The sequence below is a fragment of the Adiantum capillus-veneris genome, chromosome 6, assembly GCF_014529385.1.
Source record: "Adiantum capillus-veneris isolate H3 chromosome 6, ASM1452938v2, whole genome shotgun sequence".
NCBI lineage: Eukaryota > Viridiplantae > Streptophyta > Polypodiopsida > Polypodiales > Pteridaceae > Adiantum > Adiantum capillus-veneris.
Genome location: NC_140936.1, coordinates 90,585,332 through 90,594,752, shown reverse-complemented (window position 1 = coordinate 90,594,752; position 9,421 = coordinate 90,585,332).

Below are 9,421 nucleotides of genomic sequence, written 5' to 3'. Positions count from 1 at the left end.
AGTCTTCTAGAGAGCTTAATTCTTATTGGTTCTTTTATTAAGTGTTTTTAATTTAACTAAACTAGATTTACTCTAGCCTAATTCTCATTGGTCCACCTCCAAGGCCATCCAATAGGAATTGGGTACACCTTGTGGGCATCTGTGCTAGGGAGCTGACATGTGTCCCTCATTCCCTTTGTGTAAAGAGAGCTTATTTTATTCACTTGGCAGTTGGTAGCTTTTGACGATGTAGTTTTTTTAGAGCTTTTCATTGCTGTGGTTTTTGTTTTAATAGAGTAGCCACGTGGGTTAATGAGAGCGAAGTGCTGCGATTTTGCCTTCTACGCTAACGAAGTAACTAGAGTGCTTCGTTAGCTGCATTTGTATTGAATTGAAGTGAGTCCGAGAGTAAGAGAAAACAATATTTTTGGATGTCGCTATGTACTAACGAAGTATTAGAACCTAGAAGGGAAAAGCTATGAGGGAAGAAGACTTCATACCAAGTCTTTACAGTCAAAGCGTGCTTGAGAGAGAGAGAGAGAGAGAGAGAGACACTAGGGGAGAGAGAGAGAGAGAGAGAGAGAGAGAGAGAGAGAGAGAGAGCTTATGCTTTGTTTTCTATAAATCCTATGACCCGAAGTTAGACATGGTCTTGTGTATAAAATGCCATGATCTTAAATCTTCTTGTGTAAGTGTGATTGTGTCATTTGAAGATTCAACAAGAGTATATATCCAAAAAGAAAATGGGATGGAGGAGAGAGAGAGAGAGAGAGAGAGAGAGAGAGAGAGAGAGAGCTTGATACCTTTCACGCATGCAATTTTGGCATGCAATGGTTCTTGATTAATTTGTGGATAGTAGTTTTTGCAGATTCCTTCCAAAGCTGCTTCATATGGTGATCTCGTCATGAATTCTCTCAACCATGTTGATTTCTTGCATAAGGCAACAAGGTTAGAAGGTGCAAGTATAAGAGATTTGAATTTGAAGACAGCTCTTCCCTTTCCATCCACGAGTGACATTGTCCAAGAGATGACATTTCAAATTTACATGTCCATGAGTGCACCAGTGTGTTTCACCAATGCACTGACATACGTTTATACATTGTAGCTTGTGCCACAATCAAAGCTACGAAGCTGATTCATGATGAGATTCTAACGCAGCGGCTTTTGCAAAGCCATACCGCACTGGGTCACATTGTATCTTCTCAAAGACAATCATGAGCAAATCGAGCTTGTCTTTCAGAGGTTTACCTCGCAAAAAACCACAACGAGGGTTAGAGTTTTATCAAGCTCGATATTTGTAATCGTACAAGATGTTACTGTTATTAATTGTTTGTTGTCTCATTTTTATGATTCGAAAAAAAAGAAAACATGCAAGTCTCCTTGCATGGGAGAGTTTGCACAGTCCTCCCCAATTTTTATAATACGAGGGAATGTGGCATTCCCACGGTAGCACGCCATTTTCAGTGAGTTCAATAACTGCATTCTCAGTGTCAAAAATCAATAAATGATAATGGTTACTCACCGTACGATAGATTGACTATCGTCGAGGCATGCAAGTTACATTTAAGCTTCCGTATAACAGCACTGCTCGAAACAAACATGATAGTGGAGGCGGAGTGGACATTGCAAAGTCTAAAGTTGCGTTACCAAGCTTTGGTATGGAAGCTCCAAGAGGGCTCCTTTTTACAGTGGTAGAGGACCATTTTGAGTGCGTAGGTGCATATTGGAGGCGGGGTCGGCTTTCCCTTTGTATTTGGTTAACACACCCCAGAGCTTCATCCACTGTTCAAAACAATCGAGAGCTTTCTATCTTGCTCCTGTCGCGCGTATCCCGCAGTCAATGGACTCCAAGAGAGGCATTCGAGACTGGAAGCTCCTCACACGTTTTGTGATTTTTGAAGTGCACCACATTTAGCATACGTATCGACCAAGGCATTGCCAAGCAAGACAATTTTTTGCAACAACCCTTGACTAACAGTATCAGAGTGAATTTTAAAGCTCATATTGTCATCTTGTGTATAGCCACATACCTTCAAGGTGCATGCGTATGTGATTGCAGTTGGAGAGAGGTCGTCTCTTTGAATCCACTGAAAACAGCCGAGAGCTTTCTGACCCTGCTCCTGTTGTGGGTGAGGCCCTCGCTTCGCATCTGATGAAAACAGCCTAGAGCTTTCGAGCCCAGCTCTCATTGCGCACTTCCCACAATCAGTGCTGCAATTCCAAACACGAAGCTCCTGCAGCAATTTTTTTGCTTTCTCAAGCACACAACATTAGGCATACATATCGACCAAGATAGTGTCAACCACGGCATATTTTTTGACAATGTAATTTTTGTGCCCATATCAACATCTTGCGTAGAGCGACATGCCTTCAAGATGCCTATGTAGGTAATTGGAATCCGAGATTTCTGGCCCTGGTCTTGTTATGCAATCCCGCAATTAGTGCATTCCTTGGAAGAGGTGACATTCCGGACAGGAAGCTCCTCCTGCCCTTTTTGTGCTTGCTCAAGCACACCACATTTGGCATACATATCAACCAACACAGTACCAAGCACGAAATCTTTTTTCAACAGCCTCTGACTAACAATATATTCCCACAATCAGTGCCTTACAAGAGGCGAAATTCCGGACAGGAAGCTCCTCAAGCACTTTTTATGCTTTCTCAAGCGCACCATATTTGCCATGCATATTGAGCAAGATAGTGCTTCCTTGCCACACGATCTTCATCAACCACTAAAATTGATGTGAATTTTTGTGCTTTCCCAAGCGCACCATATTTGGCATGCATATCGAGCAAGATAGTGCCAAGCACGACCACTTTTTTCAACAGTCTCTCACTTATTGTGAAGTTTTGTGCCCATATCAGCGTCTTGCGTGCAGCCATATGCCTTCAAGATGCACGCATAGGTGATTGCATTTGAACAGTGGTCCTCGCTTTGCATCCGTTGAAAACAGCCTAGAGCTTTCTTCCCCTGCTCTTGTTGTGTGTGTCCCGCAATCAATTTTCGTGCTGTTCCGAGTAGTAAGCTCCTCGAGCACCTATCAAAAACAGCCTAGAGCTTCCTTGCTGGGCATATCCTACAATTCGTGCGTTCCAGCACCACATTTGGCATACATATCGACCTAAGGATTGCCAAACACGGAATTTTTTGCAACAGCCCCTGACTAACAATATCAAAGTGAATTTTTAAGCCCATATCAACATCTTTCATAGAGCAACATGCCTTCAAGATACACGTGTAGGTGATTGCATCTGGACAGAGGCCCTTGCTTTGCATCCGCTGAAAATAGCCTAGAGGTTTTTGTCCCTGCTCCTACTGTGCCTAACCCACAATCAGAACGTCGTTTCGAATAGTAAGCTCCTCAAGCACCTGCTGAAAACATCCCAAAGCTTACTGGCCTGGTCCTTGTCGATCATATCCTGCAATCAATGCGTTCCAAAAGACGACATCCCGTAGCACATTTGGCATACATATCGACCAAGGCATTGCCAAGCACGGAAGTTTTTTGCAACAACCCCTGACTAACAATTTCAGAGTTAATTTTTAAGCCCATATCAGCATCTTGCGTATAGCCACATGCATTAAAGATGCACGCTTATGTGGAGGCCAAGAGCTTTCTAGCCCTGCTCTTCTTGCGCACATCCCACAATCAATGCTGACATTCCGTCTTCTTTGCATACAGTGAAGATGGCCAAGAGCTTTCTGGCCTTGCTCTTCTTGCGCACATCCCACAATCAATGCTGACATTCGAAATAGGAAGCTCCTGAAGCAATTTTTCTGCTCTCTCAAGAACACCACATTTGGCATACATATGGGCCAGGAGAGTGCCAAGTATGAAATCATTTTTTAACAATGTAATTGTGAATTTTTGTGCACTTAGCTGATAAACGTTAAAAAAGAGGACAATCACATGGACGCTCGCCCTGCTCTTGTTGTGCACATTCCGAAATCATTGCGTTCATTGGAAGTGGTGGCACTCCGGACAGGGAGCTCCTCAAGCACTGTTTGTGCTTTCTCAAGCGCATCACATTTGACATACATATTGACCGAGGCAGTAATAAGCACAACACCTTTCTTCAAGAGTCTTCGACTAATTGTGAAGTTTTCTACCAATATCAGCATCTTGAGTAGATCCACATGCCTTCAAAAGGCATGTGTAGGTGATTGCACCCGGAGAGAGGCCCTTGCTTCGCATCTGCTGAAAAAATCCTAGAGCTTTCTAGCCCTGCTCTCGTTGAGCACATCCTGCAAACAATGCATTCCAAGAGGTGACGTTCTGGACAGGAAGCTCCTCAAGAACTTTTTGTGCTTTCTCAAGCGCACCACATTTGACATACATATCGACCAAGACAGTGCTAAGCACGACTTCTATTTTCAACAACCTCTGATTAGCAATATAATTGTGAATTTATGTGCCCTGCCAACGCCTTGCGTAGAGCCACACGCCTTCAACATCTTGCAAGGTGATTGCATCTGGAGAGAGACCCTCGCTTTGCATCTGCTGAGTGGCACACATATCGACCAAGACAAAGCCAAGCACGACTTCTTTTTTCAACAGCCTCTGAATAACAATATAATTGTGAATTTCAGTGCCCATTTCAACACCTTGCGTAGAACCACATGCCACATGCATTCAAGATGCAAGCATAGGTGATTACAACCCAGAGCATTCTATGTTAAGCATATCCCGCAATCAGTGCATTCTAAGAGACAGCATTCAGGACAGAAAGCTCCTCAAGCACTCTTTGGTGCTTTCCCAAGAACAACACATTTCGCATACGTGATCTTTGCTCCTACGTAGTGCCACATGCTTTCAAGATGCAAGCATCAATGATTACATCAGGAGAAATGTCCTCGCTTTGCATCTTGAAAATAGAGACCCAGTCTGAGGTCCTTGGTCTTGTCACTATTGGGCATATCCCGCAATCAAATACACTTGAAGAACGACATTCTAGACATCAAGGCAATGTCACATGCGTTCAAGACGAAAGCATAGGTGATTGCATCTGGAGAGGTGCCCTCACTTTGCATCTATAGAAACAGCCCAGGCTCCATGGAGTCCCACATTTGGCATACATGTTGACCAATGGCACCACATCATACATATGAGCACCAAAACATACATATGAGCCAAAGAATTGACAAGCACAACATGTTTTTGAGAGCCGCTGTTTGGCGGAAGAAGCAACAGGCGGCCGTGGCCAATGTAAAATTCTTTTGTAAAGAAGTATCTCTAAGCCGGGAAATTGTCAAGGATGTATGATTATTCTTTTGGGAGCAATTGTATATTAGAGAGCCAGTTTTAAGATTAGGAGCTTATGGCCGGACAAGCCATTTTTGCAAAGACCTAATCTATAAAGGTCATTTTCTGTAAGTTTTGGATAATCTTTTTGGAGGAAAAACTGAGAAGACAGCGTACGAAAGAGAGCTCCTTCTTGTTCAAACTTGTAATCTTCGCCATTGCGGCTACGGTAATCCAAATTCAGTTTTGTTTCTTGCATTGTGTTCCTCTTACTCTGCTCTTCCATTCAAGTGTAAGCATTCAAGATTCGGTGAAGGTTTCAGACACATCCGTCTAGGCCTTAAATCGTTGTTTTGAGTGTTTATATGCGTATTTTATGTTGTTTTGACCCTAGGAGAGGCTTTAGGGACCTAAAAACGACCCTTTAGGATCATTCGTTTATTGTTTTTGCGTACTTTAGGACGAACAATCGCGATCGTTGTACCTCTCCAGAATGCTGTGACAGTGATAGGATCTGTTCCTGATAGTCCCCTGTAGCTTCCCTTCAAGTTTCGTGCGATTCCGATATGATTTGCATGGTGAACGGGCGTGATGACTGTAGAGCTGTGTAGAAGGACATAGGTAGATTGCTTGGCTTTAGTGCGATTGATTTGCTTGTAGAGTTAGTAGTTTCATCTCTTCAAGTTCACTGCATTAGGATTGACAACCTAATGAGTTTCCATGCCTTATCCAAATCGCTTCCTCTGTATCGATAATTTTATGTTGATGCTTGAGAGCTATGCTATGGACGACCGTCGCGACGACCCGCAAACATTGGCGCCGCTGCCGGGGAATGAATCTTAGGTGATGAGTGACCGAGTCCGTATTCACGGTTTTGTTATTGTTCCAAAAGATAATTTCCATTCCATTTACATTTCAGTGAAGCATCTAGACAGGGGTTTAGAGCTTAGTGGAGTCTAGGGTCGGTGGACTGGCTAGATCTACTCTTGAGAGATATAGGGAGTTGTGAGTGAGGTTGCTTCAAGCAATTTTTCTCTTCAAATTTCTTTGTATCGATTGAGTAGTGATCCATCATCCATTTTTTATCCTGTTTGTTTTGTTTGATTCATTTTCTTATGTTCTTTCATTTCTGTACTTAGGAGTAGGATAAGTAAATCACATTCCAGTCAGATTTGGGATAAAAGTTAGAGTCGAGAAACCAGAAAACCATAACTTTCGAAAAAAGGCTATAAGACTCTGAAATTTTGAAAATCTGACCAAACAGAGCTGAAATTGATTCAAATCACAAAGTGGTAGCACCAAACACTGGGAAACACTTATCAGAGGGAGCAGACAAAATTTCATCAGATTTGGCCTCTGTACTACAATCGCGATCGGTGTACCTCACTGCCAGAATTGGACAAGATTTGACATGTGCCTTCCTGATAAGATTCTAAACAAGTTTGTCTAAAGCAACCACACCCAAAAACATCAAAAATCAAGGAAATCTGGCCACTTGGGTAAAACTAGCCTGACAGACCCAGAAACTGTAAAATCTTGACTTTTGGTGATCCAAATGCAAAAAGACTTGGGGGATAGCCTTAAAACATCAGTGTCTACAAGCATGCCAAATTTGGTCTAATTTGGGCTCAGAACTACAATCACGATCGGTGTACCTAAGTGCCAAATTTTGACGAGATTTCATCTGTGGGATCCTCAAGTGTATACAAACATAAAAGTCTAAAGGACCTAGGGTCAAAAACCACAAAAAATTGGTCAAAACCAGTGAATACAGATCCAAGTCAAAAATTGCTAAATTAGCATAGAAATTGACTTTCAGTAGACCAAAACACGTCAAAACTGAGAAGAAAGCATACAGAGGGATAGCCTGTATACAAGACAATCCCAAATAGCTTTCATTTCCCAAAACAAACACCAAAATCAAGTCAAATTTATAAAATTGGGAAAACAGGCACTTCCAACCAAGAAATGATAAAAACTTGACTTTTTTGAGTCCAAATACAAAAGTGTCTGGCAGGTAGTCTTAAAATAGCTTAGTGAACAAGCTGGTAAAGTTTCATCTGATTTGGACCCAGAAGTACGATCGCGATCGATGTACCTCTGGCCCAGATCTAGCTCATTTTTGACCTGATCATAAACCTAGGTTACAAAAGATACCAGGAGTTTTCAAAACTCAAATTGGACATATTGTCAATAATTTGCAAGCAAAATTGTGTTAAGATCATTTTGAAGTGTTGAATCTGCTAACAATTGGAATGATATAGTGATCTCATAGCTATCCAGTGTATTCACTTGCAGAGACCGGTCAAGTAACAGCCCATGCAATCGTCGGAATTGAAAGATTTTTCCATCTCCAGGTAAGAGGTTTGGATTCGGTCAGTAAATCCCACTTTCTTCATGTTTTTGAGATCGGGAAAACAAATCAACACCACACACCTAAATTTAGCGGATCAAACGAGTGTCGTGTCAACGGAGGAGAGTGTAAACCAAGGGATAGTACGCCAATTGGAACCGATCCTTGAAGAAGTCATTTCCGATACTTCTTCAGAGAGATCTTCAGAGAGCTTCGCAGAACACTTGGGCAAATAAAACTAAGCGAGAGAGAAAACATGGTCGCATGACCATCAGACCCCTCGGCCACGCTAAAGCTATTGTTCATCAAGTATCAATATGACAACAAGCAAGGTGCCAAGATATACAAAGACGGTATGGACCGCTACTGTGTGAAAATAGAAGATAGACCAAGCGAGTTCAGGGACTTGGTGTCTGTAAGCTATAGTGGAGACAGGTACCTAGATGACGAGGGTATCATGTATTTGGTAGTCCTAAATCCTAACATTGTAGACAAGTGGGGATTGATGGGCACAAAAGCCAAAATAGACGAGGAACATGAGGAAAGGGCTCCACATGAACTTACCGAATGTGAAATTAAGGCGAGAAAACGAAACGATGCGAATCAACACGGATAATGTCTACCTGGGGCTATACAAGTATAATAATGGAGAGTAAGATCTCTATTATAGATGTGAGGAACCCTACGTTGGGGAGATGACTGAGCGAAAAAAACTTTATGTCTTCACCTACACCGAGGGAGTGGAAATGAAAATTGCCGCATATGACAAGTATGGAAGACGATATGCAGCAATCGACAAAAAAGAATTGGAGGGTTATACGTATTTTGGGGGACCACTTCACCATTACTATGTCAGTCCAAGCCCTCTTAGAACAGCACCTACAACTGTTGTGCCAGAACCGTTAACCACAGGTGGAGGGAGGACTCATGTAGCTGATTCTTTCAGTCGGCCTCATTATTCGATGCCAAGCCCCATGGAAACATTACATTCCAGAGAATCGATGGCTACGAATCGAGGTAGTACGGTTCCTATCTCTACACATACGGCTGTAGGTCCGACAGTTGCAGCCATCCCATCACATTTGCCTCCTAGTAGTAGATTTGGGGCGGGTGAGTCAACGAGAGCAACCTACGACCTCCCTGATGTACGAGAACGATTAAGTCGGGACATGGGAGCAATGAGAGTGACCGCAGGCCATAGACGGATCAGACCGTCCCAAGTAGCAAAGTGCATGTCAAAGAAGTATAGCGGCTCGAGGGATCCATATGCCCATGTATCGCTTTTCAAGCAAGTCTTAAGAGCGGAGCAGATCACTGATTTCCATACTCAATACGAGGGATTCGGGCTGAACTTGGAAGGGACGGCCTTAACATGGTTTCAACCTTTAAACCCTGAAAGTTTTCCGAATATTGAACATGTATTGCGCGAGTTCACAGAAGAATTCTCAAAATGGGGTATAAAGCATAATACTGTATCGCAGATATATGCTTTTAAACAAAGGGAGAATGAAAAAGTGAAGGAAGCGACCTTGAGATTCAAGCAATACATTGAGAGATGCCCGAGAAGAGAATTACCGCAGGACGTATGTGCTCTTCGTTGAAGGACTTAGGAATGAAACCTTGAAAAAGGACCTTCACTTGAAGGCATGTAGCACATTTCAGCAGGTTATGAGGGAAGCATTATATCTTGTCGACAACTGCAAAGCATATGGGGAAGTGTCCGAGGATACTGATTTAATAGCCAGTGGCTCTTCATCGATTAAGAGTGAACCCTCTACCAAGAAAGATGCTCAGGCGTCCTTGATGCCAACAGCTGATCAATTGATAGAGGAGGTAACAAAGAGAA